The following is a 12,535-nucleotide window of genomic DNA, read 5'->3' as shown; positions in this document are numbered from 1 at the left end:
TTCACCTCCTCATGACGAGCATAGGGCAACATATGTGGGTGTGGCATTGCATCCTGTATCAAATTAAAACGAGATCATAACTCAAACACATGAACATCCATAGGTATCTCAATCAACCTTAACTCTTTAACACTTACCATGTTTACGGTCGCATCCCATTCTCCATACTTAGAGATGTGATTGAGTGTGATTCTGCATGCACGATACATGTTTCCTCGACATCGATCACACATACATTTGATTTTTTGCTCCAACCACATTTCACGATGGTGGATATGGAGGGATTCATCCTCATTGGAGCTACTTGTTGAAGATGAAGACATCCTACATATAAACAACCAAAAAATTTGTTCTTGCATGAGTTGGAAATGTCAAAACTCTGTGGAGCATCTAAAAGCGCATCTAACACTGCATCTATATTGTGGAGTGCATCTATAGGCATGTCTAGAATGTACTTTAAACACATTGATAGACGCGTAGATAGATGCGCTTTTAGACGTATAGATAGACACGCCTATGGGTGCTTTGTCTTGTTGTGTATAAATGTTAACCACATACAAGATGTTCCAGATTGGCCTAAGCGAACTTCCAACCGGCACATTATATGATATTATTCATCAACGAACGAGTTGTTCCAGGTCGTCTTAAGCGAACCTCCAACCGGCTCATTGACTTTTAAAAAAGAATATAGTTACAAACTATAGTTACATGGCCATAAATAAATACATATGCTAAAATTAAGAAAAACATACACACAAACATAAACTTTTTCAAAAGTAAATCATTTCATGCATCTTGTAATGTCTACTATTCCATTTTTCCAAAGCTTGGTAGTATGTACAATATTCCATGCAACTAGATTAAAGTCTTACGTTATGTAACTAAACTAAAATCCCAGGACATGCAACTAACAAACTTAAATAATTCATGCAAAAAATCAAAATTATCTATTTTTCCAAAGCCACGTACAATGTCACATGCAACTAACTTACTCTTTACCTAATAGTATGTAAATGCTAATTATCCAATTAGTATCTAAGTGCGACTGGTGGATTCCAACCGACAAAAGCGAGCCTACCATCGACACCAGATACTATTTTGAACTTACAAGGACTAACAAAACTTAGTATCTAAGTGCGAGTGGATTCCAACCAGCAAAAGCAAGCCCACCACCGGCACCAGATACTGTTTTGAACTCACGAGGGTGGCGCTAGTTTTTATATCATTAACAACACCGAACGGTGTAGCTACAGATCGCTTGGTGTATTAAATTATACCGCTCGGTGTAGTGGAACACTGCCCGGTGTACATAACACCGAGTGGTATAATATCTTAATGAGCGATGTATGGATTTATCGCTCGATAATCGACTAGAGCCGGTCTCGGTTAAAATTCGCTACTAGACCATTTTAAAACGTCCCAAGCTTAATTGAAAAACTTTCAAAACATTTTACTACAACGTTTTAAAACTCACATTTTAATACCGCTGCAAATCCCTGCCTAGAGTGCCTCTTCTTTCTCTCTCTCTCTCTCTCTCTCCCCTTTCCTTGTAATTCAATTACTTCTCTGCTTAGGTATACGATTTAAAGCTATAAGGTATGAATTCTAGTCTCATTAAATATCAAAAGAAAAATATATATCATTGCATAAAGAGCAATTGACAGTTGACAAAATAATATTTAGACTCATAATAATCCATCATTTGTATTTAGACTCATAATAATCCATCATTTTTATTCTTCCCTGGAGTCGTCATTTTATAATCCTCGTCTACGAGCGAATCCATATCCGAGCGAGCTCCTCCAATTGCACTGCTTGCTGCATGATTGATATGATCTCGTAGCCAAATGCTCCATATGATCTTCCTGTCATCCGCGAGCGACTACTGGCAACGGCGGGTGCAACAAATCAGGAATTGCACAGAATTGGAACAAGAACATTGGCGGTAATTTTTAAATTCCGATTTGCACGCTCGGTACTGAATCAACTTGGTCGGCATATGGGAATTGGTCTAGCTCCTCGTGAGTAGGGGTGTAATCGTGCGGTCCTCTCAACCTTCAGTAGTTTCCTCTCAACCTTCGGATGGCAAGAGATCAAATAGAGAGCGCACGAGAGATTGTCGTCTCAGGCCCAGCCAACAGTATCTCCATAGTGAGTCCGCCTAGGTAATCGTCTGTAAGAAGATGCGGGGAAGTCTTCTCTGCGTTTAGAAGCAAGGATAGTAAATCAATCCGAGTGTCGATGCCCTCTCGTTTCCTGTTCGGAGGGCTCCGATCAGGCGCAATCTTGAACTGCTTGATGCACAACTCTCTGCGCAACTCTGCATCCATGGTGATGACAAGCTGCTTGCGTCCCATGTGGATTCTGGCGTACAATTAGGGCAGTTAGATAATCAACCCAGCTGAAATATTTATATTTATATCAACGAGAACTTGCGTACCTGTACATACATCCATACTCTCGTGCGAGCTTCACAAACTCTGATGGACTCCGCTGAAGTCCGATCTTCTAAAAGAAAACATCTATCTACTAGTACCAAGCTCTAGGGGCCTGTTTCAGCCTGTATAAGGCCTTCTTTAGTTTGCAGACTTTTGATGGGGATCTTGGAATTTGAATTCCTGGTGGCTATGCCATATATATGTCCTCCTCTAGGTTACCATTCAAAAATGCAGACTTGATGTCCATCTGAAAAATAGGCCAACTGTGATGAGTAGCGAAGGCAATGAGTGTCCGAACAGTCACCATCCTAGCTGTGGGAGAAAAGGTCTCGTCAAAGTCAAGTCCTTCTGACTGTGCATAGCCTTTCACCACCGCTCTTGCTTTGTACTTGTTCAAGCTCCCATCTAACTTGAACTTAAGCTTGTACACCCATTTAGTCCCCATGACCTTCCACTTGGTTGGTTTGGGCACTAAATCCCAGGTGTCATTTTTCAAAATGGCATCCACCTCTGCCTTCATGGCTTCCTGCCATTGTAGTATATCCTTCGCTTCCTAGAAGGAACGGGGCTCCGCAAGTTGGACCACCAAGGCATAGTTCACGGAGGGAGTCTTCATGTTTCTTTGAGACCAGCACACTCCAGAACTGCTCTTGGGAATGTCCGTGACCCGTGAGTTTGCCAATGTATTCAAATACCACTGAGGTGGCTTCTTCTCAGATGGAGGTGCTTTTGGTGGAGATGACTTGGGAGCTGGCTCTGGAATGGCATGCTCCTCCTCCTCGTCCTCCTCCTCCTCTTCAGGGTTTTCAGTCGGCAGCTCCACCTCTTGGATGGTGACTTTGGGTGGGGGTAATGGTGGAAGTTTTGGAACCTCTTTTGCAGGTTGTGGCTTGGTCTCTTCAAAGATCACATCCCTGCTGATAAGGATCTTCTTCTTGTCCAAGTTGTATAGGCGGTAGGCCTTGGACTCTTCACTGCATCCCGCAAAGATATAGCTCCGGCTATGGGGATCCAGCTTTGTTCGCTCATCTTTATGTACATGCACAAATGATTGAGAACCGAAACCCCTTTATATGAGATATGATGGGCTTCTTACCATAATCAGCTTCATATGGAGTCAGCCTCATCTTGGTTCTATTGAGGATGTGAACGTCAGTGTTCATGGCTTCACCCCAGTAGGCTTTTGAGAGATTCCTCCCTCTCAACATGGTCAACCCTATCTTTGTGATAGTCATGTGCTTCCTCTCAACAACTCCATTCTCCTCAAATATGTGAGCTGTCTCTTAATCCCGTTCTTCTTGTAGAATCCATTGAACTCGATAGAAGTAAACTCTCCCCCTCTGTCGATGCAGAAGGCTTTGATTACCTCCCCGCTCTCCTTCTCTACCCCGACCTTCCAGTCTTTGAATTTCTCAAAAGCCTAAGATTTCTTGGCCAAGCATAATACCCATGTCATGCGACTGAAATCATCCACTAATAAGAGAGAATACCACAAACCTGCAAATGAATTTGTTGACATTGGGCCGCAGATGTCGGCGTGAACCAACTCGAGCGGTTTCTTGGCCCATGATGAGGCCTCTTGTGAGAACTTGTCCCTATGTTGCTTGCCTTCCATGCAATCCTTGTAGACACGATCATTGCCTATAATGGGTGGAAGACCATCCACCATTTTTGTCTTCTGCATCTCAAAGAGAGTGCCATAGTTGACTTGACTGAACCACTCATGCCATAATCTGGATCTGCCATGGTCCTCATGCACTAACAGAGAGTTGAGCCAATATAGCCCATGCTCCTCGACAGCTTGAACCACCACTTGTCTGTTTGCCTTGGATGTGACAGTGACCTTGCCATTGTCGAATAACACTGACATATTGTGCTTGTCCATCTGACTGACTACTGACAATACGTTCTAGCACAAATTTGGTACATATCGTACACTGGAAATCAACTCCTCGTTTCTTGTAATCGTGATGAATGGAATACTACTGACAACCTTCTCAGGGCATGACCGTTTATCCCCAACAGTGACCTTGGAATCAGGATGTGTACCTTCCATGGGTTTGAAACACTCCTTCTTGTTGGACATGTGCTTTGAAGCTCCACTATCCACATACCAACCTTTAATTCTCAACTTCACTGACTACATAAGCAGAGCAGTACTCAATGATGATGAAGAGAGCACCGGTTGTGACATTTTCCGATTCGGTCTTTGGCTCCTCCTTGAACTTGGACTCCTTCTTCTTGAGGTCTTCCTTCTTCTTGCGTCACTCTTTAGTAGAATGACCAAGCTTCTCACAGTAGAAGCACTTCATCTGCCTCTTTTTCTCTGCATCCTTGGTCTTGCTTTTGTTTTTGGAGTCTTTGAACTTACCCTTGCTGAGCTTGTCATTAGAAATGCTTTAGAACGGAAAACCCTTACATTGGATATGGTGGGCTTCTTACCAGAATAAGCTTCTTATGGAGTCTTGTCATCAACAGCCTTGGTCTTTGTTCTATTGAGGATGTGAATGGCAGTGTTCACAGCTTCACCCTTAGAAGGCTTTCTAGTGATTCCTCCCTCACAACATGGTCAACCCTGTCTCTATGACGGTCCTGTGCTTCCTCTCAGCAACTCCATTTTGCTTCCTCTCACCAACTCCATTTTGCTGAGATGTGCGAGCTATAGTGAGCTGCCTCTTAATCACGTGCTTCTTGCAAAATCCATTGAACTTAGTAGAAGTAAACTCTCCCCTCTATCGGTGTAGAAGGCTTCGATTACCTCCTTGCTCTCATTCTCTACCCGGGCCTTCCAGTCTTTGAATTTCTTGAAAGCTTGAGATTTCTTAGCCACGAAGAATACCCAGGTCATGCGACTAAAATCATCCACTAATAAGAGAGAATACCGTGAGCCTGTGAATGAATTTGTCGACATTGGGCCATAGACGTCGGCGTGAACCAACTCAAGTGGCTTCTTGGCCCATGATGAGGCCTCCTATGGGAACTTGTCCCTATGTTGCTTGCCTTCCATGCAAGCCATGCACACATGATTATCATGTCGAGATTGTACAGTTGGCGTTGGAGCATTAGAATTCGAGAAGTATTGTCCATTTCATACAAATCCTTTAGGACGAAGTTACAAGAATCCCATTTCCACGTTGTGTAATTCAATTCTTATAGCAACTGCATTTTAATTACAATTCCGAATAAAACATTACAACTCCAAAACACAATAAAATTGAAAGCTCAAAAAGTGCATGAGCATGATCTTATGTGAATGAGAGAAGGGGGAAATAGAGAAGGGGGAAAGAGAGAAGGGGGAATGAGAGAAGCATAAGCATAAGCTCGGGGGGGTCACTCATCATATGTAACCCTATCACATGAGTTCAACAGAGGGATATTTTTTATTTCTAAAATTTACATAAATAAATATACATAAGGGACTATTTAAAATAGTTTTGGGAAAAATTTACAGATTTGTATAGAAAAGGGGTACATTTTATTAATGAAAATTTTAAAGATAAGGGATTTTAGAAATAGGCCTTGAACGCACGTGGTATAGAGGCTTTATACATAGTGACCCCCCCGAGAGCATAAGAGAATAAGAGGGAAAGGAAATAGAGAATAAGAGGGAAAGGAAAGAGAGAAGGGAAAAGAGATGAGAGGGAAAGAGAGAAGGGGGAAAGAGAGAATAAGAGAAGAGGGAAAAAAGAGAAGGGGGAAAAAGGAGAATAAGAGAAGGGGGAAGAAGGAAAGAGTGGGAGGGAAAGAGAGGGTTCCTACACCCATCACTGTAGCTAGCACTTAAGGCGCTAGCTGCAGGCCAATGTAAATAACAAAAATAATAAATGGAAAAAAGAGGAAGCACTTACCTGAAAAAGTATGTCCTGCTCGGTGTAGTGGACTGGCCCTACAAAAGAGAGAAAACAACCCATTTTTTCAAATAAGATGTTAGTGGAAGGAGGAGATTACAAAAGCAATTTCTTGAAGGGAGGAGATTGAGGAGACAAGGAAAGGAGGAGATTGAGGAGACGAGGAGAAGGAAGAGAAATACAGAAAAAAGAGGTGAGTTTTTTTTCTTTCTTGAAATCTCGTTTTTTGTTTCAATCCTTTCAAAACAAGCATGAAAACTAGTTTACAGGTTTAGCAATACAAGAAGAAACACTCACAAAACTAAAGCTAACAAAAAACAACCTACATTGTTGAAACAAACTCACCTCTTGAAGAACTTCCTTTCAAGAAACCAAAGAGGAAAAAGGATAGAGAGGGAGTACAAGAGGTAGGAGAAGGGTGAGGAGTGGAAAATAGAGTGGGAGGTTGCTTGGAATAGGTGGGAGGAGATTTTGGGTTGCTTACTTGAGAGATTAGGGAATAGTTTGAAGAAAATGCCGCGCATTTAGCGTTTCGGGTTTTAACCCACAGCGTCACTATATAGCGACGCTTATTCGTCACTATATAGCGACGTTTTTAATTAAAAACGTCGCTATATAGCGATGGAACAGAGCGTCACTATATAGTGACGCTTACTGTCACTTTTTTAATGTGGCCTCAAGAGAAGCTCAAACATGCTATTTTATAATTGTTAATATCTCCTCTTCATGCTTATGTTGTGATTTTATAACTGTAGATGGAAGGGACGAGTGGAAGCTCGTCCGATGATGCGCCAATGCCCGGGAGCATGAAGTGGCTTACGGAGAGGTTATACTGTCATTGCACTCATTGCAAGCGAGAAGTACGACATCAACGTCATATTATCATGTGCCACTTGCAGATGTATGGGGAGGAGCCGGAACTAGTACCCCCCGTTGGTGTTGCACATGTTGATGGATCATCGGTAAGTCAAAGCTATTTAAGTTCGCAATCTTATTGTATACCAGGAAATAGAAGATCTTATATTTACACGAAATCTTAAAACAGGATGAGGAGGGTGACGAGGGTACACATATGCCTTCTCACTTTCAACAAGACTATAGTCTCCCGGATGACGACGAGGGTATGGTCGACATGATGGATTCCATTTTTAGGGGCACTACATCCCACGTACACGTGATGTCAGAGTCTGAGGTCAAAATGCGAGAGTTGCAATCAACACAATTGTACGAGGGTGCTAGGATGTCTAAACTACGTGCTTGTCTCTCAATCTTGAATCTGCAAGTACAGTATGGGTGGTCGGATACAAGTGTCTCGGCCTTAATGAGGTTAGCCCTTGCATTAATTTGACTCATTATTTGGATATTGTTTGTTTTGAGAATCATCATTTGGATAGTGTCTTTGTCATAGGTTGCTCCAGAAGATGTTGCCTGCACCAAATACCATGCCCGCATCAAGAGATGAGGCGAAAAAGATGCTAACAACGGTGGGTATGGATTATAATACCATCCATGCTTGCCGTAATGATTGTATTCTCTTTCATCGTGAGCATGGAGATTTGGCTAGTTGTCCAAAGTGTGGGGAACAACGATATAGAGATGACTTGCAGGGTGAGCGGATACCGGTAAAGGTCTTAAGACACTTTCCCATCATTGCAAGAATAGAACACATGTTTCGATGCAAATCCATAGCGGAGTTGATGACATGGCATGCATCTCATCGGTCCACTGATCACACATTGAGGATTCCTGCAGATTGTGCAGCTTGGAAGCACATAGATAATCAGTGGCCGGACTTTGCGAGGGAGCCACACAACTTACATCTTGGGCTAGCCATGGACGGCGTGAATCCTTTCGGGTTACGCTCGACATCTTGGTCGACATGGCCCATAGTCGTGGTGAATTACAATATCCCACCATGGCTAACAATAAAAAAGGGACACCTCATGCTTGCACTACTTGTGCCAGGAAAGTACAAGGCAAAAAACATGGACGTATACATGGCACCTTTGATAGAGGAGTTACAGATATTATGGAGAGGAGTGCAGGTCTTTGATATTTCTAGAGCTCCTAGACATACCAATGATATTTTGGTCAGGGGTATCTTGATGTGGACCATGCATGACTACCCAGGATATGGAGAGTGCACAGGTACGTGGTTGTATCTTTACATGTACAATGAGGGATTATGCCTTTTTTACTCTCTTTTGCACGCATGTCTTGTACTAACACATTCATGCACGCGTGTAGGACTTGTTACAAGTGGGTGCCATGCTTGTCCTATTTGTGGACCGGCTCTGAAATCGCTTGCATGCTACTCCAAACATATGAGGAAAAATTTTTATGAAGGTCATGCTCGATACCTTCCGCTCAACCATCTCACACGTGGAGGTCAGCTTGATCCACCACCATCATATTTGAAGGCAAGTGATTGGATTCAAGCTTGGAGGGCAAATGGAGAGGAACCTCCTCCTGGTATGAAGAGGCTATCGATCTTTCACGAGCTTCTTTATTGGGGTCAGTTACAAATCAATCATCTCTTGGATCCCATGCATATCTTCAAGAATGTGGGGGCTACTAGGTACACTTGGTTGGTTCCAAGGACTCGAGAGGAGTGCGAGAAGACTTGCGTGCTATGAATAGGATGTCTTGTTTGTGGCCCCAAGTGCATGCTTTGGGAAAAGTTGTCCTCCCAAAAGCAACGTGGATCCTCTCTATGAGGGAGGAGGCAGCGGTCAAGGCAGACATTGCCTCTTTTCAAACACCGACAGAGTACATGCGTTGCTTGAAAGGAGCATTTTCAAAGGACAATAAGCTTAGTGGCCTCAAGTCCCATGATTGGCATAAGGTCTTACAGGTATTCTAAGTAGAATTAGTGTACCGATAATAGTGATGCGTTAGCGTAATTATTATTATGTTATATTGTTGACATGACTTCATTGTTGCTTTGATAGTTCATCCTCCCAATTACAATAAAAGGGTGCTTACAAGAAGATGTTAGAAATGCTATATTCAAGATCTATGGTATTGTGAGGTATGCTTACTATCAAATCACATTATGTATTTTCTTAATGGACATGTGAAATAGGTGGATATCTCAAATATCTTACATATGCATGGACATGTGAAATAGGTGGATATCTCAAAAAGAGATCTCTATATCGAGCATCGAGAAGGCTAGGGTGGAATACATCGAAGCCGTATGCTTGCTTGAGAAGCACTTTCCCTCAAGCATTATGACAACTCAAGTCCACTTGCTTGTGCACATAGTTGATGAGGTGGCTATAGCAGGTACCGTTCATAATCGATGGATGTTTTTTCTCGAGCAGTTTATGAAAACTTTAAAGGGGTTTGTAAGACAAAGAGCAATACCGGAAGCAAGCATGGTAGAGGGATGGCTTGTGCAAGAGTCATTAGTATATATCACAGAGTTTCTTGCATCCACGGATCCTGATATGCCGCAAGCTTGGCACAACAAGGATGATGATCGCATCATTGGCGAGGTTCCCCAAGGAAAAGGGATTGAAAGAAAGATGAACGAAGAGCAAATGGAGAAATTCAATAAGTTTTGTATCCTCAATAGCCCTGAGATGCAGAAGTGGATTGAGAGATATGAAGTGGCCAAAGCAGAAAGAATAAATGCAAGGACGAGATTCAGAGTAATGTATAGGCGATCACAACCATATCCACGAGATCTGGCTCTTCTCCCTACTCACATGTCACTTGATTGGCTACAACTGGCTCTACATAAAGCCGAACGTGATGGAGAGACAATAATCGAGCGCGAGCGAGAGTTATCATCTGGATGTATGGTGCATGTAAGTTTCTTATCTCTTGACATAATTAAGTAATTATTTGTGGCAATATATGCTATAAAATAGGTGCATCTTCATTGTTTTAATGATGCTCTTTTACAGTACAAAAAGTACAGTGCATTATGGTCATATGGACGACATTTTCACGTGGAACGCATCGATTCAAAGAGAGTCACGTATGATTGTGGAGTCATGGCTAACTTCACACAAGATAGCCGAGCAAGTGCTTCAGATACCAATCTTCTCTCCTCACAGTTGGATTATTGTGGAACCATACACGACATCTATGAAATTGATTCCAGACGATATTTTACTATTTTCATTCTTGATGTAAAATGGTTTAGAACTACTTACAACGGTCCCCATGTGACAGTGAGAAAAGATAGTAGCAGTCTCTTTGCAATAGACTCCACCAAACATTGGACCGATGAAAGTGATACTTTTGTTCTTCCCGAGCACTGTGAGCAGGTGCATACTAATGATTTAATTAGTCGAAGCTTTCGTTTTTAAAGTCCATTGATATATATATAATTGACGACATTTGGCACCCATCTTCAATATAGGTGGTTTTTCATCCGGATCGTTCTGATCCAAGATGGTGGTATGTGATCCAAGTTGCACCACGAAGTAAGCAAATTTTTGAAGATCGAGATGTGGATATGGAGATGCCACTACCAATGCCGGATCCAATTGATGAATCTAGCGAAGAAGATGTAGATCACCATATGAGCCAAGAGGAAGATGTGCATAATGACATCGCACGGGAGGAGGATGGAGATCACGATATTGACGAAGAAGACAACAATCATCAAGATCAATCACCACACTTAAGCTTTATTGAAGAAGATGATCAAATACTTTTAGGTGAATGTACGATGCTAGAGTACGATGATGACATAGGAGATCAACTCGGTATAGAGTTGGAGATAGACTTGCTTGGCGCCTTAGACTTGGCTCAAGATGAAACAGTTGATGTAAATGCTCTTATTTGATTTTTCTCATCTCAAACTTGGACATGAATATATGAGCTTCAAAGGCTTGATGTACTGCATGCTCTCATTTTTTAATTCTCTATGAGCTCAAACATGTATGAAAATTTAAAAAAATTTGTCATTGGAAAAAACTAACTTTTAAGGCCTATATAAAAAAAAAAACCTCTCTGTAAAAACGTCGCTATAATATTTTGTATCAGTGTCGCTATATAGCGACTTTTGTAAAAGTCGCTATATAGCGACTTTCAGCAACAGTCGCTATATAGCGACGATTTACGAAACCCGCTTTTCATACCGACGATTAACGCTAAGCGGGTGCTAAACGTCGGTATGTAAACGTCGCAATAGGATCCATGTGTAGTAGTGTCCCTTGAAAAGACCTCTCTCATTATCTAGAATGGACCTCAATGACTTTCCTTTTCCTTCCATTGCACCTCTTTTGGTTTCTTCCTTGCTGCCACTATCCCTTACAACAAATGGAAACTCAATGCTCCTTTGTGGCACATAATCCAATTTTCTCTTTCTATTTTGTTTCGAATGTGTTTGCTTTACCATCCTTGGATTCATGAAATATAGAGCAACCATCCTCATATTCACAACAAGACAAAGCACCCATAGATGTGCACACATATGCGTTTCCTTAACTAAAACAAATACTTATGGGGCGTGTATTTGTGCATCTATAGACCCACGTCTATAGGCGCATCGATATAACAGACAGATGTGCCTATAGACACGCTTTTAGATGCTCTAGTAGAAATTTAAAAAAAATTAGAAAGAGGCATACATAGATGCTCTACAAAATCTTTTTTTTTAATAAAAGCAGAATTTTGTGTGGTTGAACAGAATGCTGTGTATGTTATGTATGCTATGTAGTTACAAGAATCCCATTTCCACATTGTGCAATTCAATTCTTATAGCCAACCACATTTTAATTAGCATGATTTCAAGCATGTCTATAGCTGACGATTACAATTCTAAATAAAACATTACAACTCCAAAACATTTAGTTCACAAGTCATTCATTGATAGAACATTGCACAAGGAAATTGAAAGCCAAAAAAATAAAAGGAGTGTATATTAATTCATAGTTCAAAAAGTGCTTGTAGGTACATATAGCATAAAGCCAAGCCACGTCCTATGGCTTCAAGTACAAAAAATAAGAGGAGTGTATATACAAGAGAGGCACGAAGCCAAGCCAGTGGCTTCAAGTACAAAAAAGAGTAGCTAGCTCTACTTCTACAACTAATCTAAGTTCTCCGCATCCTCGTTCCCTTCTGCCTCATCTTCTTCCTCTTGTGATCAGCCGTAGGGCCCTGTAAACAAGGGACAACATGTATCAATGTATGAAAAATCAAATCTTTATTTATAATATTGACATCATTTAATTACTTTTAAATACATGGTGGGGTGCTCTAGTAGCCCGGATATATTGCTCCTCAGTA

The sequence above is a fragment of the Dipteris shenzhenensis genome, chromosome 6 (genome assembly GCF_047967505.1).
Source record: "Dipteris shenzhenensis isolate YYH24624 ecotype China chromosome 6, Dip_SZ_1.0, whole genome shotgun sequence".
Classification (NCBI taxonomy): Eukaryota; Viridiplantae; Streptophyta; class Polypodiopsida; order Gleicheniales; family Dipteridaceae; genus Dipteris; species Dipteris shenzhenensis.
The sequence above is the reverse complement of the archived record's forward strand: the minus strand, read 5'-3'. Positions refer to the sequence as shown.